The sequence below is a fragment of the Pinus tabuliformis genome, chromosome 7, assembly GCF_031772625.1.
Source record: "Pinus tabuliformis cultivar Carrire ecotype Pingquan chromosome 7, CPIR1, whole genome shotgun sequence".
NCBI classification, from domain to species: Eukaryota; Viridiplantae; Streptophyta; class Pinopsida; order Pinales; family Pinaceae; genus Pinus; species Pinus tabuliformis.
In genome coordinates, this window is record NC_142293.1 from 1,257,869,720 (window position 1) to 1,257,897,614 (window position 27,895).

At 38.1% G+C, this 27,895-nt stretch overlaps 1 pseudogene; it reads right to left on the minus strand.

Annotated features, from left to right (window-relative positions):
• Nucleotides 1-418: 418 nt before the first annotated feature.
• LOC149251965 (phytochrome pseudogene) overlaps nt 419-27,895 on the minus strand; it is a 37,912-nt pseudogene continuing 10,435 nt past the window's right edge.

The following is a 27,895-nucleotide window of genomic DNA, read 5'->3' on the forward strand; positions in this document are numbered from 1 at the left end:
GTTTGTCATTGTCCTCTATTTTTTCATGGGTTCTTAGTGAATAACATTGGCTTGCTATGAGGGCAACCTTATCAACATGAAAGAATAATTGAGTCTCCTTCGACATGAAAAAAGGAAAGCATCTCCCATTGAACCTTTGACTATGAATTCTGGTTTTGTCCATTAGACTCTTCATATGTGAATTTAGCATCCTTCTCTACAGAGAAAAGGATCGTCTCTGAGAAGGCCAACACAATTCTTACACAATTCTTCCTCTAATAAATGATATTTTATGTAGCTTAATGGTGCTCCATCATTTTCTTTCACGGGTTCCTTTAATGAGGGAAATTATGCCACCTATTTAATCAGCTGTCATTTTGACTGATATATTTATGCCCTTCAAATCTGGAGCTGCAGATTTTATGCCTTGAAATTGTGCTCATAAAAAATTGAATCCAAAACTTTGGCAGATTTGACAGTAATAATTAGAACCTCTTTGTCTCCATGGCGAAGTCCACTCAGAACACCATCCACATTCATCTGTTCCAAATATGGGATTAGGGGACTTGGATTCTGAACTATTGCCCTGTAGTCACCTTGAATGTGAGTGAACATGTCCATAACGATCTTTATCTGGTCACATCTTGGGCAAAAAGGCACACTCCCACAACATTCTCCTTCAAGTCCCTGCTCAAGTAAGCATTAACAAGTAAAACTACGGGAACTTTTTCCTCCTCTGAGCCATGTCTTTTCAGCTCAATTTGAACAATTTTCTTTTTAGCTCCTTGCAAAGCCAAGTGTACCATCGTTCTTAACTGAGGTTTCCTCGACGAAATTGATTAGAGGCTTCCCCAGGACCTATTCCACTAACAACCCTATAAGTTTGAAATCTTTTATATTCCATCCATTTACTACTCCATAAGCATTGATTGCCAAGATTGGAGTATTTGTTGTTTCAATCAGTCTCACCATCTCATTCGTCATTGCATTCAATTCATCCATTTCCTGAAGTTTCAAATTAGTGAGTTACCTATTTATCGAGATATTTTTGCTACTTCCATCAGTTTCTTTGCAGGAACCTCACAGTATTAACTGCAATGAATGGATGGCATCCATCTCAACATCCTCCCAAGGAAAAATCTTCATTTTTACCATTTCAAGGAATGCATCAAATGAAGATCATGGATGCATTTTCTTACCATTATCTCTGTCCTGCAGGTCATGTTTGGCACCTCCCCAATTGATTTCTTTTGCAGTATGGGATCTAAACCAAAACAAAAGTCTTTTGAATTAAGTCTCACCGCAGCGATTCCACAAACTTTATTCCCTAATGATCCCACTCCAGGATAGCCTGCATAAACAAGACTATCTGTGCTCAATCTAGTGGAATCCATGTGATGCTTAGACAACCATGCAACAATATCTTAGATCTGAGCCTCAATAGGAGTTTCCCCCATAAGCCAAAAGTTTTCTTCATAGTAAAGGGCAACACCATCTCATTTGACAAGATCCATGATGTTGGGCTTCTGAGTGACAATTCCCAAGGTGTGTCGCGAAGTAGCATGTTGCAAAGCAACGCTTAAGTGCACTTAATTCACTTTTCTCTCATCCGAGGAGCAAATTCAACCTCCTTGTTTAGTTGAATTCCAAAAACTTACATTAAGGACTCACAGGAATACCTCAAAGGAAATGGAACATAGAATGGACTAGTGTGATGACAAACCACTAGTCCCCAAATCCTTCTTCCTTTCTGTTGCATATGCCCCTCACTACCTCCATCCAATTCCTTCTCATTGATTACTACAACCATTACTAGAGATGCTATGGAACCCATGTTGGCCATGTATTGAGCATGGAAACCATGAGGTGCTATCAATGTAGATCGATAGAAACTTAGGTGTCTAGGCAATCTCTTGTCTTGAATCATTGTTACAAGATGTCCATAACAATCACAAATCATTCTTCCTCTGTTCCTCATAAAAAAAATCTTGAAACCTGAATGACATCAGTTGCAGGGTAGTGAAGACCCAAATAAGATTCTAAATCATATCTTCTAATCTCAGATATCACCTCACCATGATCATCATCATGAAATTTATAAGCCATAGCACGGTCATATCCTATAAGGTAACACACCTCTTATACAATCATGTCACACAATAACCCAATATTTCCACTAGGGATCGATTTTCAATCGTGATATTTCCTTTTACAACAAGCTTATAGGATTGTAATTCTCTCATTGCAGAGGTGGAAACATTTGAAGTCCCAATAGGCTCAAAATCTATCACCAACGCCACATCAATTCTATGGAGTATATCATAGAAGGGCTTATCCGAACTCTTGGAATGGACGAAAACAGGATTCAGAAGATTGTGTTCTTCAAACTTGGCAGCCTTCTGCAATGCCATGGTATTCGAAGGAGTGAACAAGGTCCTTGCATTACTGCCAATACAAAGAATTTGATGGTTGTCCATGCTGGGAACTACTGTTAGAAAAATTATATATTAGAGAGCAATGGAACACATAAAATACTACAGAAATATAAACACAGAAAACACATAAAACAAGAGAGATACAAATATACGTGGTTCACCCACTTTGGGCTACGTCCATAGAAAAATAGCCAATCCTTCCTTTTATATTATCCAGCAAACTAAAGAGATACAACCTACAACAGATTCACTGTAATTCTTTCTTCACTCTCAATCTCCTCTCTCTTCCTCACTCAGAATACAGATCTATGTAGACGCAATACAATTCCCTCATATATAGCGAGGGGTTTCCTTCTAAGGAAAAAAAAATCCTAAATTAAACATAGCTTCTACCATCATATCTCCGCCTAATGAATGGCCCAAATTGACTACGAAATCACAACATTTTACAAGGCAATTTTACATCTATTTTTAGCTTCGGGAGTGCTTCCCCCAATCCCCCTGCCAAGGGTAGGCTCCCAAAGGTCGTAGCCACCCCCCTAGACCCCCCTATAGCGAATATTTTACGGGCATCGTTGCTACCTGTTATAGACATTTTTGTGCCTTACAACTCCGAGCATGAAATGTCCATAAACCAAGGGCTCCTAAGTCCCTAAAAGTGTTGTTCTAACCCCTAAAGGAACAAGGTCAACAAATTATAGCTTCTCCCAGAAGTTCTCCACCAGAAACTGCTCAGAATAAGTCAAAACAGGATCATTTCAGCTGCTCCACTAGCTAAGTGCGTTGCATAGCACCTAAATCCACTGGCTAGGTGCGTTGCAACATATATAAATGCACTATGAAGGTGCGTTGAGCGAGAAATGACAAATGGTAGTGTCATTCCGCGAGGTGGAGAGACAATGGAAGCTTCCAGAATCTTCTCCTATGACACTTGCCTCACTGAATTCGACCAAGGATGAGTAAGAGGCCTTCAGTCTCCAAGTGGAAGCAAGAACTGACAGAGAGAAGACACTAATCAAATCACAAGCTGACTCATCCTCCTTACACACATCTATATATGGATCCCTCATCTCAGAGATCCAGAGGCTGGAATTTTGCACATTGTAAGGAATTGTTGTTGGTTTTGAGACAAACATCAGAGAATTGGGTGATCTATGCTTTGTTGGAGGTGAAGAGGGGCTTCTTTGTTGGGAGGTTGATGCTGGGTCAGGAATCATCGGTTGTAACTCCTCCTGGATCTTCTTGTTTATCAATAAAAACTATTTGAGTTTCTCCTCCATGCTTTTGTATCATTGATGCTTGTTACATTTGTATGGTTAACTTAAATCTGATCCTAAGTTGTTTATGAATATAGATCCATGTCTTTGTGTAGTTTTCTTCTTCTGTGATCTTACAGGTACTTGGTGAAGCTGGGCAAGTAAGGGAGCAGGTAGCTGGAAGCTGTCAAAGAAGAGAGGGATTGAATCAAAGGATTAGCGCAAGACACAGGTTGGTTCTTTCTATTCCTCTCTATCTATAGTTCATAAAGGAAATACAAAAGTAGTTTTCTCTGTTTGTTTCTAAGGAAGCTGTCACACCTTAGTGGGATAGAGAAGTTCTAAATAGACACTTTTCCCGGTAACAAAATGGCGACTCCGCTGGGAGAATGTCTAATTAGTTTGTTTGTGTATCTCTTGTTGTTTGTTTCATAAACTTATAAGTAGCATTCGAACTGCATTTTCCATAACAAATGCAAAGTAGACATCTGCTGCTTCAATCCATTCACTGGATCTGTTTATGATTTGAACAGCTGATTCATAGACTATCTGATTGCCCTTGTGATAGCTCATAGACCCTCCTTAGATCTACCCCTGATTGTGCATTATTGATTGCTTTTACTCGGCCAAAAACCAAAGACTAAACTGCAAACTGTGACCCAGAACCCGGACAGATTCTTGTTTTTGGCCCAGCGCAGGTACTGTGAAGAGATCCTGCATTTCAACGCACTTCCCGAAAGGGCAACCTGCGCTGTAATGCAGTTTCTCTGTGTTACAGGTGCGCTGATCAGCCTAGCCCTGTGCAGCTGAGGTTCTTGTGCTTCATTCTTTTCAGTTTTGTCTCTGAATTTTGCAGCCTGTGATCAGTATATGTCTGTTTAAAACCCCTTTTCCTTACTGATATTCCGCCTCATTTGTACAAAAGAACTGTAGATGTTTTTGTGTGTTTGTTGAGTCATTTACAGTTTTCCATTGCAAAAGTAGAATATTCGTGCTGTCGTCCTTTGACTTAGATCTGTCGCAAGCGTCGATTTCGATCATAGGAGAAAGTTTAATTGCTGTTTATGGTCGATTATACTTTTACTATTGCCTTTGGTTTGAATTTGTGATTTTCTAGTGTCAAAACGAGTATTCATTTCAAAATCATAAAGTGTCGTAATCATCTCTATCTTTTGATTTCGAAAAGAAGCTTGTTTGTGTTTGTTGCTTGAAAGCAAATTCAGATTTGTAGATCAACTTTCTTTTTAGCATCAATATTAAGAAAGTGAAAAACAAATACATGCATGTGCATTTGCATATAGACAGTCTGTTTGGCTCGATTTAGGAAAGTGCATTTACAGTGTGCTCTTTGCTCTTTGTGAAAAGATTGTGTCTCTCTTTTCCCCTAGTAGCTAGGATTTTCATTGCAGAAAAGAGATAAAAGTTTGCTTATCATCTTTAGATTGCATTTTAGGAATTACATCTACATCTCGTGGTGAACCCAAAAGGCAAACTTCATAAGCAAGATCAAATTAAAATAAATTCAATGAATCTAACAACGCTTTGGAACTTAACGCACAACATTTAGAGGTCTAGGCTAGAGACGTATTCCGGCGTCGTAAAGCCTGGTAACTGTTGTCCTCACTGATGGTTGGGTGATTCCTCCACTTTGAGACGATAAGTGCCAGTACAGACTTGTGCTCCCACGTACCGTCGAGTATATTTTGGGAGACCCCTATAGGCTTAAATCCTTTATCCATAGGAAGCCGTGTCTGCCGCCCTATCGATCGCAATGCACTGAACACAACATTCGGGAAGATTGACTGCCGTACCGTAAAAAGTATTCTGCAGTTTTGCGATTGGTTTGGTACTCCCTCTACCTAGACCTCCAGAGCAGTCCCTTTCATTCCTTTTCAGACTCCTTAACGGAAAAGGTCCATCTAAGCACTTGTCACTTCAGGCTCATTAAAAATCAAAGGAGACTAGAGTCATCTTTTGTTTTTCTCGACTCTTAAAAACTGAAAAAACAAATTGTGTCAAAGCGTCTAAAATTCATTTAATTCGGAAACATACCTTCCCTTTATTTTAGTTGATCGAGTAATCCGCAATCGTGGAAGAAAAGTCAATTGAAACCCCATCGTTCGCGGAGGCTTACGAGTCAACCATCTTTGTCTCCGGAATCGAAACCGGTACGGACAAAGCGAACTCGTTTAACCGGTTCCAAATCTCCTATCAAAGTTAGAAAAAGTGTTCCAACGACATCAGAGACTCCGGTTACTCCAAACATTTCTAGAATCCCTACCTCTACAGAAGAAGTTCAACAGCCACAGAAGGACAGTGATACTGGCCCTAGTTTGAGAATAAACACTTGTGTTACCGAACCAGTTCCATCTACAACCGGTTCGGAGAGTCTTACTCTTCAAACATCTGTCGTTGCCGATTTCACACCTTCTTCGGCACCAGAAATATTTTACGGACTTGACGGTCTTCCCCTTCCACCTGGTCTGATTGCAATAGAATAAATTGTAGAAGATCCTCAAACAAGTACTCCAACGCACTTTGGAGTTGGGATCACTCTATATCCTTCTTCATTAGAAGTCAGTCTACCACCAGCGGAAGCTCCTGTAGGATCGCTAGGTAATATTTTGGATAGACTATAAATGTCTGAACAACCGTCAACATCTAGGACTGTGTCATCTGACACAGCGACGACAGAACTCCCTGCTATCACTCCGACAATGTTCGCCGGCATACCATCTGTCCCGACTAGCTCTCAACCGCTAGAAGGAGCTCACTCAGGGGCTATTTCGACAGTATGGTCCGTTCCTGTTTGTTCATCCGGAATAATATCCGGAAACTCTTATGTTGAGTCTCAACAAATTGATCCATTTGGAGGTCAATTTGGGCAGTCCGGTCCCCAAGGGCAAACAATTACCTTGAGTTCCGGAATACAACCATATGGGGGACCGTACACCCTTTCATTATCCCTTCCGGGAGGATATCCATACGGGAGTTCACAACAACGTTCAGGTTATACTGGAATTACCTCAAGTGGTTGGGTACCTATACTACCTCAACAACCAAGAGTTGTGTATTCAATGCAACAATGCGTACCTATGTCGAACATCCCGACTACGCTAGCTATTGTGACGGTGTCGCAAGTTCAAACGCTGCCTGTTGTATGCCAACCTCAGGTTTCTCAGGTTGTAATGCAACAACCCCTTGACCCTACGACTCAACCACAATCGCCGACTAGTGGAGCGACACAGGTCCAGACGGGTACAATTACCCCTCACCTTGGTCAAACGGTTAGTATCGCGCAACAGCACATGGCTTCACAACCATGGCTGGTGCAATACCAACAACCGCAATTCCAACAAGTATACCAAGGTTCTGAGTAGCAAATCTTTGCGAACAGTGGACAGCCGTACATTCAAAACGGTCAAAATCAACCATTTTACAATGGTCATGTCCACCAACCTTACCAAACATACCAGCATCAAATGCATTATGCCGGTATGCAAAGACCAACTGCTCAGGCAATCCCATCTTATCCTGGGTATGCTTCACCTAACCTGAATCAACAGTTACCCTTTGTGGCAACCTTAGAGTTACCTGATTTAAATCGGTTAACAAACGATCCAATTGCTTACGCCCCTTGGTGGCCAGCGATTCTGCATAAACTTCCATCAGATATTCCTAAATTTAATGGAAATCCGGGTGAAGATCCATCGAATCACGTGATGACCTTTCATCTATGGTGTTCATCAAACACCCTAAATGATGATTCGATAAGACTTCACCTCTTTTAGAGGACGTTAATGGGTCCGGCGGAAAAATGGTACATTGAATTGCCTAGAGCTTCGTTCGACAACTTCAGTGCCTTAGCCACAACCTTTTTAACCCATTTTCAATTACCAATAAAGTACGAAACGGGAACAGAACTTCTTACCAACTTCAAACAGACAACGGCCACTCACATATCTGATCATATACATGAGTGGCGACGTCGTCGTAGGATGGTAAAAACGTACGTCCCCGATCAGCTCTTAGCTGAATGGTTTATCAAGTCATTACTGCCTTCCATCACGGAAGATGTGGCAAAGGGGGGAGTCGTAACAGAAGAGCAAGTTATCGCTCATGCACAATATCTGGACTTGATTTATTCTCAGTCCGACACGCTCTACGACAAAATACCTGACGCCCCTAGACCAGAATTCTCAATTCCTCCTCCTCCTAAATCAAACAATGACTCTCATGCCGGCGATGGCGTGATTGGCACGACAGACACGAAATCGACAAAGGCTACATCCAAAAAGGCCCGTAAGATTTCTAGTCAAAATGAAAATGAGGAACTTCTTGCCTCAGAAGTAAATGCCGTGTCGACCGACAAGGGCAAACAGCTGAAGCAACCAGGGGGCAAGAAGAAAAAGAAAGGGAGAAAAAAGAAGCAGGATGATTCATCTCCTGAAAACCTTCTACAAACCCTTCTGGGCAAAGGAAACCCCTTGCGGGGTGTCATATATGCGATGAGGATCATTGGACGAGAGATTTTCCACATAAAGTTGAAGTTAAGAAACTCTTTAAGAGTTCAAAAACCTCAGCAGTATTGACTGATCCGTTTCCAAACCCAGGAACCAAACTGGTTGCTACGGGAATCCACAGCTGTTGAATAACAAGGCTAATGAACAACCTAGTAGTTCGACAACAACTTTGACCGAAGTTGTGCCACCCATCATTCCTGAACAAATGATAAAGTCGCCAAAGGGAGTAGTACACAAATCGACATTTAATCCTCGTGCAAAAATAGCACATAATTATAATATAATAGAGGACCTGGCCCAATCGTCGTCCGCTATGTCGACACTTGAGGTACCGCAAAATTGCCTCTCCCAAGAGCAAGCTTTATTATCAGCAATAGGTGGGATTGACCCAATGGATTCCAATCTTGTGGCCTTTGATCATAAAGGATATGACCCTCAGTTACCAGCTCAACTAGCTTTCCTTATTCAAGTGAAAGCCCTCAACAAAACTGTTCATCGAACAATTATTGATGAGGGGGCATCCACATGTATTATGTCGATGAGTTGCTGGAAAAATTTAGGCTCACCACCCTTGTCACGATCGTCAACAATGTTAAAATCATTTGATGGACGATCATACACTCCATACGGGATTTTAAGTAACTTGCAAGTTGATCTGGGGCGTAAAACAGTAGAAATTGATGTTGAAGTAATCAACGGAAACCTTGATTACAACATCCTACTGGGAAGGCCCTGGATATATGCCATGTCCACAGTTGTGTCGACCTACTTCAGGAAGATTGCATTTCCCTTCCAAGGAGGAATTACAATCGTCGACCAACAAACATTTCTCCCCAACAGTTCACAAGTTACGGGAAGCATTCCAATGATCCATGGAAGCAATCATTCGCTCCAAAATATCGGAGTAGGTCTCCTAAAAGACCCTGCCTTAATGGGTACTTTTGCCCTACCGCCTCCGAGTAATCTGGCGGAAATGGCCATAGTGGAATATGAAATCTTCTATATCTAATGGATTCAGAAGATTCCTAAACATTTTGTCAGCATGGATCAAACCCAAATCAACGCTCATCGAGTGTTTGGATAGATAGGTCTAAGGAGTATGGCACCTCTTCAAATCCTTCATCTCATGTACATTCAACAGAGGAAGGAATCATTCATTCAATGATAGGAGAGGCACCATGGGAAGATTACCACCATCACTCCCATCTTCAAAATTACCGCGAAGATTATTCCAGCAACCTTAATCATCCTTCAATTTTTGATTCTCTATCAAATACTGTAAATATGGAGGAGTCTCGAGGATGGTTCTTATCTCGTGTCGACCTCGTCAAAAAATGAAACAAGGAGTCATGAGGATAGTTCTTTTACTATGTCAACCTCATTAAAAAATGAAACAAATCACCTTTCCAAATCTCAAAGGTAAACCTTCATTCCAACCACTGAGTTGAATGCAATGAAGCTTGGGGGCATGCACCTCGATTTGCGTGCACCTCGATTTGCGTTATTATGCTGGGGGCATGCGAACTTATCACGAGCAGTGTTACTGTAGGGTTCAAGCTCATTAAAAAATAAACCCGCCATGAACAGTGTTACTGCAGGGTTCAAGCTCGTTAAAAAATAAACCCGCATCGAGTAGTTTTAGCACATAGTTCAAGCTCGTTAAAAAATAAACATAAGACATGAGCAAATGTTTCCACCCGCGTTTAAGCTCATTAAAAAATGAACTATTCCCTGGTAAATAACCACCGTGAATGTAGTACTTCAGCCATTAAAGCCTTGGTCGTGTTTGCACCGTCACCTCCACTTTTTCATTGGCCGATCATTCACCTCCACTTGATTGTTTACCCATTTTGAGGAACAACTGCGAAGAGTGATTTCATTAGCCATCATAGTGACACTGCCGTGATTGGAAAATTCCAAACCTTACCTAGAATCAGCTGCTACCCATTTTATCACTCGTTCCTCAAAAGACGAGTCTTCTTTAAGCTCTTTTCAACTGACTCGTAAAATATGAAAAGATTGCCGAGTCCTTGGCCTTCCAGCTCGTTAAAGGGACAGGAAGTGCTATCCCTCATCTAGATTTTAATCTTTTTGGACCTGAGGGATTATTGCACAAAAAGATCGAGCGCTTGTTTTGTTCGGCTCGTTAAAACTATCAAAAATTCATCCCTTCTGTATTGTTTTATACTTTTTCGGACTTAAGGGATTAGATGACGAAAAATGAATTTTGGAATTACCTTTACGTACCTTTTCAGACTCTCTAAAAATGAAAAGGACCGAGTTATCTTTGTCGTTAAACTCGTTAAAAAGATTAATAGCGACAAACTTGTCTTTAGACGAGAACGAGTTTCACTATCGCTAGGCTCGTTAAAACATAGCGATGGGTTTGCCCAAAGGGAAAATTATAGAAAAAGCATATGTTATCCTCCTCAAGCTTGACAAAAATAAAGAGGTACTGGTCAGCAATGACTGGGGAAAAATTGGGAAGAAAACTCAAAGAATCTTTATTGGTAGCAAGTCGCTCTTGAACATGACACTTCCACTCCGTGTCCGAGTCAGGTTGGGTTGTTTCATTCACCAGTCACATCGCCATGGTCACACCATACCATCCAAATTTGGGGTTAATGCTACCAATCCATCACATTAGTGTCACCGACATGTTCAAGAGAAGTCATCTAGAAAGGCCACCTGTGTCCCACCCACTACCATAGATTATACTCCATTCTTTCATGACTGCCACCCTGAACCGTATATCATCAGATCGTTTTCACCTCCATCAAAATCATTTGCTCCGTTCCATGTCATTGATGTGGGATTCATTAAGGCCCTCCTATGACGGACCACTTCTTGTCGACATCAGCTCATTATCCAAGAAGTTGGTCTAGGAACACCCCATTCAGTACTTTGAAGCTTGCATGCCTCAATGGCAAGTTTCTCACTTCCGGCGACAGGTTTACATCAATGACCTTCGACCGAAAGATTTTGCGTGGTGTTCGACACCAAGTCCTTTATTCACACCACGTGAATTGTACTGCAGTACCTTGAGGATCATTATCATTATCGGTGATTGCTCTTGCGCTTGTTAACAGTTTACATCATTGACTGGTAATCAAGCGATGTCTTTCCATGTTCGACTTCAAAAAATTTCTCACATGGATCGACTTGTACTTCGAGTGAAGATCGGATGAGATTGAAGACCCCGGATCTAGTTTCATCCATCCGGGCTGCGATATATATTCAGGGAAATAAAGACATTAAAATGTACAGCATTGCAACACAGATAATCATCTTACCAAAAGAATGATGGCTCTATCAGAATCATCAGTCTACAATCAGACGATTGTCTGTCCTATGTACATGAAAATGAATTTATAAAGCTGAGCATGGGAATGCCCGCCTCAGCTAGATCATGAAAACAGTATGAAGATAATGTATTGTATTGTATCTTATTACAGGTCTCCTCCCAGCATTGAAAGAACTTCGGATCCTCATAATAAAGCATTTCACCCGATTAACGGCCTCATACTTTAGGGGGCAACTGTTATAGAAATTTTTGTGCCTTACAACTCCAAGCATGAAATGTCCATAAACCAAGGGCTCCTAAGTCCCTAAAAGTGTTGTTCTAACCCCTAAAGGAACAAGGTCAACAAATTACAGCTTCTCCCAGAAGTTCTCCACCAGAAACTGCTCAGAATAAGTCAAAACAGGATCATTTCAGCTGCTCCACTAGCTAAGTGCGTTGCATAGCACCTAAATCCACTGGCTAGGTGCATTGCAACGCATATAAATGCACTATGAAGGTGCGTTGAGCGAGAAATGACAAATGGCAGTGTCATTCCACGAGGTGGAGAGACAATGGAAGCTTCCAAAATCTTCTCCTATGACACTTGCCTCACTGAATTCGACCAAGGATGAGTAAGAGGCCTTCAGTCTCCAAGTGGAAGCAAGAACTGACAGAGAGAAGACACTAATCAAATCACAATCTAACTCATCCTCCTTACACACATCTATATATGGATCCCTCATCTCAGAGATCCAGAGGCTGGAATTTTGCACATTGTAAGGAATTGTTGTTGGTTTTAAGACAAACATCAGAGAATTGGGTGATCTGTGCTTTGTTGGAGGTGAAGAGGGGCTTCTTTGCTGGGAGTTTGATGCTGGGTCAGGAATCATCAGTTGTAACTCCTCCTGGATCTTCTTGTTTATCAATAAAAACTATTTGAGTTTCTCCTCCATGCTTTTGTATCATTGATGCTTGTTACATTTGTATGGTTAACTTAAATCTGATCCTAAGTTGTTTATGAATATAGATCCATGTCTTTGTGTAGTTTTCTTCTTCTATGATATTACAGGTACTTGGTGAAGCTGGGCAAGTAAGGTAGCAGGTAGTTGGAAGCTGTCAAAGAAGAGAGGGATTGAATCAAAGGATTAGCGCAAGAGACAGGTTGGTTCTTTCTATTCCTCTCTATCTATAGTTCATAAAGGAAATACAAAAGTAGTTTTCTCTGTTTGTTTCTAAGGCAACTGTCACACCTTAGTGGGATAGAGCAGTTCTAAATAGACACTTTTCCCGGTAGCACTACCCCATTAAGAACTGGGGTCCAATGCAGCGATACCTTTGAATACAGAAGATAATCAGGCTCCACACCCAACAATCTCCCACTTGGAGACTAATTATAGAAACTCTATCATTGCTTCATTTTTTGGACAATGACTCCACTTTAGACCTGGATGTTTCTCATCTTCTTCATCATACTTGAAGACCAATTGAAACTGAGCAGCTTCTCAGCTTCTCCCTGGTTACAACTTTTGTTAACATATCTGCGGGATTATGGCTAGTGTGTATCTTTTCCAACTTCAACTGTCCATCTTCCAATGCTAACCATATGAAATGGTACTTGAGCTGTATATGTTTAGTCTTGGAATGAAATGCAGATTTCTTTGCAAGATGTATGGCACTCTGGCTGTCATTGTATAGCCTACCCAACTCCTGCTTCTTACCCAATTCATCCAGAAACCTTTGTAACCAAATCATTTCTTTACTAGCCTCTGTAGCAGCAACATGCTCTGCTTCTGTTGTTGAGAGTGCAACAACACTTTGCAGTTTTGAGACCCAACTAGCAGCTGTTCCACCTACAGTAAACACATACCCTATTGTTCTCCTCCTGTTATCTCTATCACCCGGCATATCTGCATCAACATATCCCTATAGAGCAATGTTTGAACCACCAAAGCATAATGCTTGATTTGTGGTACTTCTCAAATACCTGAGAATCCACTTCACTACCATCCAATTTTCTTTTCCTAGATTGTTCATGTACCTGCTTACAACTCCCACTGCATGTGCAATATCAGGCCTTTTGTAGACCATTGCATACATTAAGCTTCCAACTGTTGATGCATATGGAACTTTAGACATATGAGCCATTTCTTCCTGAGTCTTGGAACACTCCTCCTTACTTAATTTGAAACGGCTAGCCAAAGGTATACTAATTGGATTTGCATTCTGCATATTAAATCTTTTCAACACCTTCTCTATGTACTCACTTTGAGACAATGTTACTTTGTGATTCTTCCTGTCTCTAGTTATTCTCATACCAAGGATTTGTTTTGTAGCACCCAAATCCTTCATTGCAAATGAGTTCACCAATTTTCTTTTGAGCACATTTATTTCCTGCATGTTAGAACCTGCAACAAGCATGACATCTACATACAATAACAAGATAATATAACTACCATCATTTTTCCTTTTGAGATAAACACAATGATCAAAGTGACATCTAATATAACCTTGTTTAGACATAAACCTATCAAATTTTAGATACCATTGGAGCCTGTTTTAAGCCATACAAGCTCTTCTTCAACCTTCACACTAGTTTCTCCTTCCCTTTTACCTCATATCCTTGTGGCTGCTGCATATATATCTCTTCCTCCAAATCCCCATGGAGAAAGGTTGTCTTTACATCTAACTACTCAAGTTGAAAATCTTCAGCGGCTACTAGACTTAAAATAGTTCTGATTGAAGTCATTTTAGCAGCAGGAGAAAATATCTCATCAAAGTCTATACCCTTTTTCCATGCAAACCCTTTCACCACAAGTCTAACTTTATACTTTTTTCTACCTCCATCTTCTTCCTTCAACTTGTAAACCCATTTATTCTGTAATTTTGTTTTACCCGCAGGCAACCTGACTAAGTCCCAAGTTTGGTTATGTGCTAAGGAGTCCATCTCTTCTTTCATGGATTGCTCCCACTTCTTCCTGGTTCCTACCTGCACTGCTTCTTCATAACATTATGGTTCACCAGAATCAGTCAACAGTACATAATATAATGAAGGAGAGTATCACTCAGGGGGTCCACTTATCCAGGTAGATCTTCTAACACCACTTTCAGATGTTTGAGGTGCTTATTGCCTTTATGGTTGTTGTTCTAGACGTTGATCATTATGATTTTAAGGCACCATCACTATTTCTATGATCTCGTCAAGCACTGTGTATTCTCTGTTTTCTTTTTCCTGTTTCTTTTCTTGCAGCTGATCCTTATACAAAACCTTTTCATTGAATATGACATCTCTACTCCTAATGATTTTGCGTTTTTCATAATCATAAAAGTGATAACCAAAATCATTAACACCAGATCCAATAAAGGTACATTTCTTTGATTTTGCCTCAAGCTTTATTCTATTTTCTTTATCAATGTGGACAAAGGCTTCACAACCAAAAGTATTTAAAAAAGAGTAGTTTACCTTTTTACCTATCCATGCCTCCTCTAGAATACCACCATCCAAGGAACTTGAAGGCCCTCTGTTTATTAGATAAACAACAATATCTATAGCATCTGCCCAAAATTGTAAAGGCAATCCTACATGTAATCTCATGCACCTTGCATGCTCCATGATTGTCCTGTTCATCCTTTCTGACACACCATTTTCTTGTGGTGTTCCTGGAACTGTCTTCTCTCTGCGAATTCCATTCTCTGAATAGTACCTATCAAACTCTTTGCTGCAATATTCACCTCCATTGTCTGATCTGAGACACTTCAACCTTTTTCATGTTTCATTTTCAGCCAAAGCTTTCCATTTCCTGAAAGTATCAAATACATCAGATTTATTTTGAATACAATAAATCCAAGTTTTTCTAGTTGCATCATCAATAAAAGTAACATAATAACAAGAGCCACCAAGAGATGATACCTAAGAAGGTCCCCATACATCTGTATGCACAAGCTCTAATTTTTCGCTCTTCTTTTATTTCCCAACTTTAAGGAATCTGACTCTCTTCTGTTTTCCATAAACACAATTCTCACAGAATTCTAAATCAACATGCTTCAAACCTGGCAACAAATTTCTTGTGTGAAGAATCTGTATCCTCTTCTCACTCATGTGCCCAAGCCTATGATGCCATAATGTTGTATTTTCTCTTGTAGAGGTTAAAGCATTAACAGAATTAGAAATACCATTGCATAAATACAATGTAGCAACCTTTTCTCCTTTTGCTATTACTAGGGATCCTTTAGTGACCTTCCAGGTTTTATCTGTAAAAGTAATCACACAACCTTCACCACCCAACTGCCCTGTTGAAATAATATTTTTCTTTAGATCTGGAACATGCCTTACCTCCTTCAATAGCCATTGATTTCCATTTTGATGTTTTATGAAAACTATACCCATTCCAATGATTTTAAAAGGTTTATCATCACCAAATAGAACCTTTCCAAAATCTCCTTGAACATAATCATGAAAATGTTTCCTATCAGGTGTGGCATGGAATGAGGCGCCCCTGAATCTACCACCCAAGCATCAATAATATTTTCTAAAGAAAGAATCAAAGCATCTTGCAACACATCACCTATCACATTCGGTTCATGATTGTTTTCTTGGTGCATATCTCCTTCTTTTCCCTTCGAAGACTTGTAGTCTTTCTTCAGGTGTCCTTTCTTCCCGCATTTCCAGCACACTATCTATGATATAGACTTGGATCTGCCTTTTCTTGACTTACTGCGATATCCAGGACTCTTTCCTCTTTCCATTTTTCTTCCCCTAGTCTCTGCAGTCAAAGCATTACCTGATGTCTCACCAGAGCTTTTCCGTCACATTTACTCGCTAAGGATTGCACCGACAACATCATCAAACTTTAAAGTACTAGATCTAGAGAAAGAGTTACTAATGGCCATAACTAAACCATTCCAACTTTCTGGCAATGAGCACAGAAATAGCAGAGCCCTAACTTCATCATCAAAAGTTACCCCTATAGAACTTAATTGACTGGTAACTGTATTAAATTCATTTAAATGATCAACAACAGATCCACCTTCTGACATTTTCATATTAAATAAATGCTTCATAAGAAATACCTTATTTTAGGCCAAGGGTTTTTCATATAGTTTGGCCAATGTCGACATTAAACCCTCTGTCGTCGTTTCCTTTGAAATATTAAACACTACCGACACCACTAGGCATAGCCGTATTGTTCCAAGTGCCTTTCTATCGAGAATATCCCATTCTGTGTCTTTCATACTCGTCGGCTTCTTTGCCTTTCTGCTCAATGGTTGGTACAGATCTCTCTAATACAAATAAGCTTCCATCTGCATCTTCCACAGCTGGTAGTTTTGGCCATTAAATTTTTCAACCCTAAACCTACCATCTTCCGCCATTGCTCCCACTCGAACCAGGAACCCTTCTCTCCTACGAGTTTATCAGCCAAATATACCTTTGGCTCTGATACCAATTGTTAGAAAAATTATATATTAGAGAGCAATGGAATACATCAAATATTGCAGAAATATAAACACATAAAATGCATAAAATAAGAGAGACACAGATATACGTGGTTCACCCTGTTTGGGCTACGTCCATGAGAAACAGCCAGTCCTTCCTTTTATATTATCCAACAAACTAAAGAGATAAAACCTACAACAGATCCGCTGTAATTCCCTCTTTGCTCTCAATATCCTCTCTTTTCCTCACTCAAAATACAAATCTACATAGACGCAATACAATTCCCTCATATATAGTGAGGGGTTGCCTTCTAGGGCAAAAAACCCTAAATTAATCATAACTTCTACTGTCAGATCTCCGCCTAATGAACGACCTAGATTGACTACGAAATTACAACATTTTACAAGGCAATTTTACATCTATTTTTAGCTTCGGGGGTGCTACCCCCAATCCCCCCGCCACGGGGGTGCTCCCAAAGGTCATAGCCACCCCCCTAGACCCCCCGTGTAGCAAATATTTTATAGGCGGCATTATGAACTGGGGTCCAATGCGGCGATACCTTTGAATACAAAAGATAATCAGGCTCCACACCCGAAAACTGCACGAGTTGACACTTGAAACATATCTGTGGAATTTTCACTCTAAGAAATCATGTCAAAAGTATTCTCATTCACTACAACCATGCACCCAAATGGATGAAGCATCTTTCTCCTTTGTATTTTCTACAAATATGCACTAACTACAACTGACAATAGAAAATTTTAGGGGCAAATGTTCGCCCTTTGGCGAAATTAAGGGGTTTTAAATTTTTAGTGGGCGAATATTTTGTATCATAGTACATTTTTACAAATCACCTCAAGGCCACCTTATTTTAAGGGAGAGCCTAAAAAAGGTAAATTTAGCCCTTGAAATTAGGAGTTACAACCTTCCATTCGCCCATTTTCAAGAATAGGTTTTATTTAAGTGAACCCATTTTCAAGAATAGGTTTTATTTAAGTGAATCCTATGGGCCAAAGGCCCAAATACCATATGTATAAAAGAGGTATGGTAAATAAATAAAACATCTTTTTATACTTACTCAAAAGGTATGGTAAATAAATAAAAATATAAATAAACTAGACGCATGGTAAATAAATAAAACCTCTTTTTATATTTAGTCCATAACCCTCGTTTTATTTATGAAGGCTCAAGAAAGAGGTTTTATTTAAGTGAATCCTATGGGCCAAATACCATATTTGTAAAAGAGGTATGGTAAATTAATAAAAGTATAAATAAACAAGAGGTATGGTAATTAAATAAAACATTTTTTTATATTTACTCCATAAGTCACCTTATATTTACGAACACTCAAAAAATGCGTTATATAAACCTATGGGCAAAATACTATGGGACAAATAACATGGACTAGATTGTTATTAATACCATGCAAAAAACATTATTAACCCTAATATCAGTATTAATAAAAATAAAAATGGCACATGGTATTGACCCATGGTATTCACCAAAATGGCACATGGTATTGACCCATGGTATTCACCTGGAATGTAGCCTATTTAAATGGGGGAATTAAAACAGCATAGATCCATCTTTACTCTGGATCTACTAACCCCTGAGAGGTATCAAATATCGTGATATGCAAACTAGCATAGAGTGAAAAAATATTTGATCCGATCAAGAGTAAAAATGGATGTTGTAATTTAATGTATGTTAAACATTTTAGCTTGGTTAAAATAAAAAATAAAATAAAAATCAACTATTAATTTTATTAATTTTTATAAATTACTAATAGTAATTTTTAAGCTCCAGGTTTATGATAACCCATGGTATTGACCCATGGTAATACCATGGTATTCATGTGAGCATAGACTATTTAAAGGGGAAATTCTATCATCTTAGATCCATCTTAATTCTGGGTCTACTAAGTGCTCAAAGGGATAAATAGATTTCATCCCCCTAAGAGTGGTAGATGTGGAGTTAAGATGGATATAAGTTGGTTTTTATGATAATGAAGATATTAAATAGACTTAAGAAATTATATTTTAAAAATATCTTAAGGTGAATGGTTAAAGCATAGACATTGGACAAGCATATTTGTATACTTTTGTTTTAACCTGAAACAAATCCAGGGCTAAAAGGAATGGATTGATTGCACTAGTCATCCTTCTATAACTTTCCAACATATGCTGGAGCAAACAGATTGTAATTTGGGTAATTTTTCTAATTGCAAACAGGAACATACTTGTTTATTGGCAAGGTGGTTACGAGGTCCCTAGAAGTGATGAATTTGAATTTTTCTTGGTTTTATATATAGTATTAGATTTTTTCTCATGCTTTCTGTGAATGGCACAGGTGAATTTTATTCTACACCCACTAGGTTATTGATATGTAATTTCGGTAATTTTGATTTCAAAAGATATTTTAAAGAAATGCAATGATTTCATTTGTGTATTCAATAAACACAAGATTTTATAATTGAGTAAAATAGTCGCCATGCCTGGTGAGAGATTCGCCAAAAAATTATATATACATATCATATTATTTATAAAATCGCCTTCCATTTTTCCTATATACCATGGAGATTCGCCCATTTATTATACATGTAAATTTAAGGGGGTTCTTAAAATTTTCCCTGGATGGAACAATCTCTAAATCCTTGTTATCTATTGTTGAGTCACAACTTTTAACACCTTGAAATTTAGTCCATGCATCCCAACTTTAAGAAATTTAAGAACTTGTCTCAATCCCTCATCTCCCACATTTGCATCATCATTTTTATCAGTGTCAGTGTCTGAGTCTTCAGTAGCTTTAAGTGATAATGAAAAGGAAGCATCTGCATATTCTCCATTCCACTGCAAGTAGACCACCTTCTCCTTGTATTTTTGATTTTTGTTGAGAAAAATTCAAACATAGGAATGCCTGAAGCTCCTGCAGCGTTAAATAACAACAAAATTATATGTGATAACATAACTAGACACATGAGAGAGAAGGCGCCAAAGGTTGGTCTCAGTCTGAGACTTGCAGAGTAAGAAAGCATGGCTTTGGGTTCACAATGCTGACCTTCTTCACTGCATATACCCTTCGATGCGAGATGAACATGAACACAAGGACTATGTTAGGAATGTGTTTCACAGGATGCATGCTTGTGCCCGCAAGATCTTTACCGCATATACCCTTTGATGCAAGAGGAACATGAACACAAGGAATGTGTTAGGAATGTGTTTCACGGGATGCATGCTTGTGCTCGCAAGTCATTATGGGACATTGGGAGTCCCACTGGGAGCCCCTCCTGGAGAATAGATCTCAAATCTGGCAGGCATGCTAAGCCGAAAGTGGCATCGACCCTCGATCCTTCCAAATGCGCCCTTCCTTCTCCTTCTTCCTCATGGAAAAACCTTTCAAATGGAGGGAAATAAACCATTTTGATATTTGGAAAAACCTTTCAAATGGAGGGAAATAAACCATTTTAATATTTGAAAGAAACAAGTAACCTTAATGAAAATTAAATAAAACCTTTCAAATGGAGGGAAATAAACCATTTTGATATTTGGAAAAACCTTTCAAATGGAGGGAAATAAACCATTTTAATATTTGAAAGAAACAAATCCATGAAACCTTAATGAAAATTAAATGAAATGCTCTTCTGTTTATCAAGGGAATTAAATTCCATTAAATAAAAGGTTGAGTCTTTTCTTTTGTTTAATGGGAGGTATTTTTTATTATAAATAATTATTAATTTATGAAAAAAATAGGTTTTTGTGTCACTAAATATTAATTGAGGGAGTTTTGGTTGATTTATCAAAAGTGAATTATGGTGATATCAAAACAAGTTTTGTGTGGTTAAAAAGTGAAGAAAAGTACTAAAGTCACGGTAATGATCAATCATTATTTCCAATTAAATGTTTGGTTTAATAAGGATAATTTAATGGTGAGAGAGCTTTGGTAGTGGTGGTGCATAAAAAAATATCCAATGGTGAGATAGCATTCGAAACGTTATAAAAGGACAAGAGACTATTAAATAGAAAGTAATATTAGAAAAAATAAAACAATAAGAAAGAAAATTTCTTGAGTATCAGCAGATGAAGAAGATAATTGAGCTTGGGCTAGTTGGTACTGAAGTTCTTTTGCTTCAATTTCAAAGAGACAGTTACTAGAAAATTTTCTCCATCAGATCTGTATTGGGAAATTTCTTCCCATTGAGCAGGTTCATATGCATTGGTGAAAATTTCCACGATCTTCTGCTGATATTTGGATTTTGGATTTTGTCGGAAATTTATAGCCCGATGACCTTTCTTCTTACATATACAATAGTCAAAATTCTTTGAAGGAATCTTCCTTCATTTAAATAATGATTTTGGCCTGGTTGAGATGATGTTTAATAGAGGCAGTCAACATGAGAAAGGTAATACTTTGGCTCTCACATGTTTTAGAAAATTGATATCTCTTGATATCTCTTTTTCCATAAACATTAGGGGTGAAAAAATAGCATAGCTTCTAGAGCTAAGTTTGTTCCAACTTAGTTATATATTGAACCATAAAAAGGTGTTGACCTCATGGATATGATAGAAATTTGGTGGCTTATAGGATAGTATTGTCATAAAATAAGAAGGGTAGACATCAAAATAACCTTTGTGTGGTCAAAATGTATAGTGAAGTGGTAATGTCATAAGATTAATGATATTTCCAATGAATTGTTTGTTTTAGTAAGGATAACTAATCTATGGAGATTTTCCATGATGTTCAACAGAGGGAGTCAACATGGAAAAGGTTATCGTTTGGCTCCCACGTGATTTAGAAATTGATCTCTTTGTCTATAAACATTAGAGGCAGAAAAAATCCCAGGCTTGAGAGCTAAGTTTGTTCCAAATTAGCTATATCTTGAACCACAAATTGTTGTTGACCTCATGGATATGATAGAAATTTGGTGGCTTGTAGGGTAGTCTCATCATGAAATAATGTTGTCACTTATTATCTAGTCATATATTTTAATCCTAGACTAAATTAGTCATTTAATTTAGTCACTTTTAGTTTAGTCACTTATTAGTTAGTCGTATATTTTATCCCTAGACTAAATTAGTCATTTAAGTTAGTCATTTTTAGTTTGGTCACTTAAAATTGCTCAAATTTAGTAATAATTTACTTGAAATAATTGCAGTGACTAACATTTTTAGTCACCTAGTCATTAATTTAATCATTTTCTACTAGTGAGGGAGGAACTCATCCAACTAGCTTCACCTAAGCCTTCTCCACCTTCTGCCAAGGCATACCAACCCATAGTTCTAATCTTTGTTTTGCAGCCACCATGAACAACCACCTTGGGAAAATCCAACCTCCCTGGAATGCTCAGCTTAGCCTTGGGTAGTGTGCACCTTCCTTACACATTCTCTCACTTTCATGCATCTCTCCAACACCTTATTCCACTATTCTTTCCTTCCTAAATCTTTCAGCTAATTTCCCATAGAAAACTAGGACATCCTGTAGCAAACTAGGACATCCTATAGCAGTCCCTGTAGTAGATTATTTGACCCTGTTTTGATAATAAATTCTAGTTTGACCATAGGTTAGGTCCTCACCTTAGATTCCATGCCTCCAAGTTCCACCTAAGACCATCTCTCCCATGCCTTTCCTCCCTGCAAGATCAGATAACATAACATAGCATTTACATTTCTGAATTTAGAAATTAAAAGACTATTTTTTTGTAAATGCAACTTGAGATAGTTAGTGCATGCATATATGAATCATAAGATGATATAAAAACTTCCCATGTCCAATTAGGCCAAATAGCAAGATGATAAAATGAAAGGTTAGCTTAGTTCATTTTTGCAAGTAATTTGTGTCATTTCCTAGCTAGATGATTCATGTCATTTTTCTTTTAGTAACTTTCATTTCCTAGATAGACAAGCATTTACTTTCCTACATTAGAACTAGATTTACATTCACTGTCAATAGTTAGTCTCCTTCTAGACAATAGAAGACTGGTTTGAAACCCTAGTGGTCTATCACCCCAGTTGAGAAGTGACATGAGTAGAACGTTGCATTTGTTGTACATATAGCACTGTCACCTCCAAGTTTGTACAAAAGCCCAAGTTGATAAAGTAAAGTTAGTAGCCTTAGAAGGTGCAAAATCCTTACTGCAATACTGAGGCTCCTCAGGTACCTCTTGTATCAAAGTCACACTGGTCTTTGAACCTAAAAACATTTGAATGGCATATTGTGATAACATAGTTAGTGAGGCTAATAGCTTTTGATCCCAACCAATCATTATTGTTGGTGTTCAAACTTGCCACTAGAAAACGGTTGGAAGGACCCTTTGTTAGGGAATTCTGTTAAAAAACTAAGGATAAGTTTATGAAATAGAGAAGGCATGCTTACTTGTTTGGTGAACAAAATTACACAGATTATTTACACTACAAACAAGTTACATTTGTTAAGGGACATTGTTGAGGAGTATCTATTTTGTTAAAGTAATCCAGGACTTGAAACATGCACATGAGGCCGTGTTGGTATGCATAATGAAACCTTGGGATTTTTTACTGTGTTAGACAATTTGCCAGGGTAGTAACAATGCCCCACTTTTACCATCCAAGAAAGCTCCCATTGATGAAACATGCCAATTATGAGTAGCAGTTCCTTTTGAGGGTATGTTTTCCTTTAATGCCACTTAGCAATCAAATACCCCAGGACTTGGACCTAAAATTGTTTGAATAGAAGACTGCACTAGCACAGGTAGTGAGCCAACTAGCTTTTTCAAGCATTCAAACTTGCTACGAGATAATGATAAACTTCATAGATGAACCACACTACAAAGAGGTCACCTTTGGCTAAGGGTTTCTATCAAGTATTATATATTCTATCAAAGTAACCCAAGACCTGATCCTGGCCTTATCTGTGCATAGAAGACGGTTAATATGGGTAGTGAGCCCCCCAAGCCTTTTAACTTGTTCATAATCATTGTAACCAATGTGTCATTATTGAGTAAATGGATAAAAAATTTGTTAAACCCACTTTATGTTGGAGGGTGGTTATCACTTTCTACAATGTAGTTAGTGAGCCTTACCTGTTTGGAAGATATTACAATAAGCCACATTCAAATGGGAGACATGGTGGGGGGAAATAGTAGTGCCTTCTTTCTCCCGCTACAACAAGTCCTCTTTGATCAAACATGCTTGTTTTGATGTGTGGCTTCTATTGAGCGTATTTATTCTATTAAGATCACGTGGGACTTGAATACCTAGTAGTGCTAGTACTTGAACCTAAAATAATATGAATAGAAGACTGCACTAGCACATGTATTGAGACCACTAGGTTTTTAACCTGTTATTCATTGTTTCCATGTTCACACTTGCCACTAGAACATGCTTGGATGGACTTTTGTTATGGAATTCTCTTTAAAATGAAAAGAATTGGTATAGCCAATTTATATAGCCTAGTCTATAGAATAGAGGAGGCCTAAACATCTGTCTATGATTTAAAACTTCATATATGATCCATACTAACAAAATAGGTTACCCCTAAGTAAGTTCCATTTAGGAGTATCTATTCTGTCACAAGAAACCATGTTTTGAATCTAACCTTATCTTCTGCCAGCTTTTGAACATCAGTTATTATTGTTGCTTGTGTTCTAATTTGTGACTAGACAACAGTTGGGTTGTACTGTGATATATAATTTTGTTAAATAACTAAAAGAACTATTTTATCTATTTTAATTGGCTTAATACATGAAACAAGCAAGGCATACTTTGCCTTTTTAGGGCACACAACTTCCTAGATGATCCACACTACAAACAAGTTACATTCGACTAAGTTTTTCCATAGAGGAGTATCCACTATATCAAAGTAACCCAGGTCTTGAACCTAGCTTGATTTGCTACTAGTATTTGAACCTAGGCCATCATTGTAGCTAGTGTTCAAATTTGTTGCTATACCATGGTTGGATGGACTTTTTTTAGGCGACTAAGTCATATCTCACATGTGTGGGGGGAGTTTGGGATCTGCTCTGGTGATTTTTTAGGTGGTTATGGATTGAAACAGAGGTTGTTTCCCTCCCAAGAAACCCCCCATGGCTATAAAACCAACCCTCCCCCTCCTAAACCTTAAATCTAAAAAAAAACCTAACTCAACCCTAGCAATTTTGACAATCAATGGTAATGTTAAATTCTTAAAGTATTTTTACTTAAATTTTTAACAGTACCATTAATTGTCATAGGATGTCTGAGATTGGTTCCAACCTTATTGGATTTCATATGGAGAAAGTAGAATTTCATATCCACTTAAAATTTAATAGACTTAACAATTATCATGATTTTAGGATTGGTAGGATTGCAAAAATCTCATTGAATTCTATCATGTATGTGGGTATGGGATTGGAATTTAATCAAGAGTGTGAAGTCCTTTATGTACCTTTGATGTTGGTGGTATTGATTTTTGAACTCCTCTGATGTTGGTGGTATTGATTTTCAAACTCCTTTTCTATGGCCTTAACAAAAATGCACCCATCACTCAAATCAAAATAATTGGCTAGGCATGTTAATATTTTTCTACCATATTATAAGGTTGAGGAGATGAACCCTTCTCAAACCAAAACAATTGGTTGGGAATGTTAAAATATTTCAACTTTTACTAGATTATAAGTTGAGGAATCTAATTGTGAAGTTCTAGTAGTGGTGAATAGGTGATGAGTTTGATGAGTGATCATGTTGATCAGTGATTTGTAGTAGGCTAGTGGTTGCATTGTTTTTGGACTCTAGAGACCATTTAGAGCCTCATTGATTATGTATTTTTTTGTTGATATGTATTGTGCTCAATTCAATTTTGATATATTCTCCCTTACATCTAATATACATGAGCAAAATTTACATATCTGTCTTCAATGACTTGGAATCATGGTTTGAAATATTAAAAACAATTTCTTTCATTATAGATTAATTATTTATATGTATTTTTTCAAATCTGGTTCATTGAAAATGATTAGACCCCATTCTGGTTCAAAAATCGATTAGATAGGTGGGCTATTGTTGAGACAGGGTCCCCTAGGGTCAATTTTGGGGAAAAAGCCCAAGTTTTGGGGAAAAAAGCCTAACTTTTGTTGTAAAGAATGTAAAGTCTCCACAAGATGTGGTTGCAGAGCACGTAGATAGTAAAGTATCATAAAGGGTTTTACCGTTCCTTTATGTATGTTGTGTCAGCTTGTATAGACCTACGCATGGTCTGCGGACCATGGGATTGTATAAAAAAGAGAGTCTTACAGAGTCTAAAGCAATGATAATGATAGATAATGATGAAATGAATGTAATGGGTGAGTAGAGGAAAGAGTGAAGAAGTCTTAGAGTAGAAGAGAGGCTCTGCAGTTGTGTGTGCAGAGGCCTAGAGTTGAGTCCGCAGCTGAGTGTGCGGACCCCTGCAGCTGTGTGTGCAGGGAAGCCTTGAGTCTGTAAGAAGAATTGAAGCATTAATAAAGATATTATTCCATAAATTCTTGTGTTTATCTATTTATTTCTGTTAGGAATGAATGCGCTATTATGTTATGATGAATGATGGGTTTATGAACTAATACTATATTGATGCGTGATTTTACATGATTTATATTGTCATATGAATGCAAGTAATAGTAACTATTTATGTGAAGAATATCTTGTTGCCTCTTAAATTTATTGAACACTTAAATCGATCTAGGTATATACAAAGTTAGGAGTAATCACAGAGGCGCGTAAGTGGTTTATTCACCTGTTTAGGGTCCGCAAAAGATAGTCGTAGACCTTCGTGGAGGTATAGAATATTATTAAGGGAAGTTATATCGATAAGCCCTAAGGGCTTACCTATCTACACGAAGGTAGGTTTAGGGCATAAAACGACATCACACTCATCTCTGGGTGCGGAAACTTGGTTCCAGCATCCCCCCATACTGCTTCAGGTTGTTATCACTCAGATTTTCCCTGAAGTTGTAAGAAGAGGGAAAGGGGTCCAAGGTAACCACAAATCAACTTTTGGGTACAGAATCTAGCCAATCTGTACTCAGAGAGGGCTCTCTCTTTAAGATTTAGCTTTGTTTTATAAGGTATTAGGCTAGTTATGAAGTCTTGAGGGTTTTGATTGTGTTTGGTGGTGAAATTCAATAGCAGATGGGTAGAATTGACTATTTCAGGCCATTGGGCTAATGGAGTCAAAAGAGGATGGCTCAACTGGATTTGGTTTTTTCAACAAAGGATGGCTTCACAGGGCAAGATAGCTAAACAGGGAGTAAATGGAGGCTTGAAAAGGTGGAATGGACTTAAAAGGGATGAAGGGAAATTAAGAATCCTTCAACATGTTTTAAGAGGAGGGAACTTGGATGATCACCAATAAAAAGTAGTTAAGAATTTTTTACTAAATGATCAAATGATAAACTAAAAAGTAAGAGCAATTAAGAGTTCCTTGCCTATGATAGTTTAGAAGAAAACATTTAGAATAAAAATGATTGAATATATATTGCACTTAAGCACTTTCTAAATTAAACTTTTTCGTTTTAATATTCAGATATGAAACGTAATTGAAATATTAAACAAGAAAACTGTTGGAAATAATACTGAGAGGGGGGGTGAATCAGTATTATCAAGTTCTTTTAACAAATCTTCCTTATTTATACTTTGAATTATTTTTGCATATCAGTACCATAAAATAATGAGCATGAACAAGAAAAATAGATAGTCACACCAAAGAACACCAGATGTAAGGTGGAAACCCAATGTGGGTGAAAACCACCTGCTGCAATATGTCTCTATCTTCTTTCAAATTAGAAACTCCTTTTACAATGATTTTGTACTGGTGCAGTCCTTTACCAGTACACAGGCTGCAACCTGCAGAGAGCTGCAACTCTCTCTCGTTTTCCAGTCTTTCTTGGAAGGGAGCTACAACCCCCTACTTCTTTTCTTACAAGGACCACTTTTCATAAATTTTCAAACTGGATCCGACAACAACATTGAAGCTCATAATCAAACAACCTTCTGAATCACCCA